Source organism: Galeopterus variegatus, unplaced genomic scaffold (assembly GCF_000696425.1).
Source record: "Galeopterus variegatus unplaced genomic scaffold, G_variegatus-3.0.2 Scaffold139, whole genome shotgun sequence".
Taxonomy (NCBI): domain Eukaryota; kingdom Metazoa; phylum Chordata; class Mammalia; order Dermoptera; family Cynocephalidae; genus Galeopterus; species Galeopterus variegatus.
The window spans coordinates 813254-814242 of NW_007726250.1; the positions used below are offsets into that span (position 1 = coordinate 813254).

The 989-nt window shown below is 49.8% G+C and overlaps 1 protein-coding gene across 2 annotated transcripts in view; it reads right to left on the minus strand.

Moving 5' to 3' along the window:
- Positions 1-184, minus strand: part of HMGXB4 (HMG box domain containing 4) — a 30977-nt gene extending 30793 nt beyond the window's left edge. Inside the window, exon 1 of one of the 2 annotated variants that reach the window (XM_008590176.1) lies at positions 110-184. The gene's annotated coding sequence lies outside the window, so the exon portion shown is untranslated. The remainder of the gene's footprint in view (positions 1-109) is intronic. The other variant, XM_008590182.1, reaches the window with a different exon arrangement.
- Positions 185-989: the final 805 nt, after the last annotated feature.

The following is a 989-nucleotide window of genomic DNA, read 5'->3' on the forward strand; positions in this document are numbered from 1 at the left end:
CCCGGGGCCGTGTCGCGGGTCCAGGGCGGCGGGTGGAGGCAGGGCGGGGCCGCTGCCGCCTCGGAGTGGGGTCCTAGCCCGGCCTCGTGGGGGCTCCGCTCGCCGCTACCTTCACTCGGCTCGCCCGGATTCCGCCCCAGCGCCGGCGACCGCCGCCATCTTGGAGAAGGAGAGAAAAGCGCGAGCGGCCAGGGAGCCTCAGTCGAGCCCAGAGCGCAGACTCCGGCGCCGGAGGGGGAATCCCCACCGAGAGGGAATGCCGAGCGCATCGAATGAAGTTCTGAGCTGGCTGGGCTCTGGAGCAGGTATTTATTGACAATTTGCTCTGTGCCGGGCTTGGGCTAGCAGCTTTACGAACACTTATCATTTAATCACTCACTGTATCCCTGTGAGGGAGGTTTTGTAGCATTTTTCAGAAGAGAAACAGGCTCAGAGAGGGTAAGTAACTTTCCTTACAATGCACAGGTGGTTGGAACGGGAGGCAGGATACTACAAGTCTTCTGATTCTTAATGCAGTGCCTTTCCCAAAAAGTCTTCTGATTCTTAATGCAGTGCCTTTCCCAAAAAGTCTTCTGATTCTTAATGCAGTGCCTTTCCCAAAAAGTCTTCAGTCTTCTGATTCTTAATGCAGTGAAGTCTTCTGATTCTTAATGCAGTGCCTTTCCCAAAAGACTATGCTCTTTCTTTCAAAATGTTTTTATAGAGTATTCCTCGTCTTTGCAAAGCCTAGATTCGTGTGGATTATTGGCAGTGGTGCTTATTTGCAATTTAGTATCTGTATTTGCATGTTAGCATATCTGGGGTGAGGTGGAAGGACATATCTTTGTAACAGTGCACTGTAAAATTGCATGGCGAATCGTCTAATTTCTTCCTCATAAGTTACTTTCATTTAAAAGTTAAAAACAGTCTTTAGAAAGATGAAGAGATGTCATATACAGGAGAGAGCCCGATTTTTCTGATTTGCTGTGAAGAACGTGGACCCAAGGGTA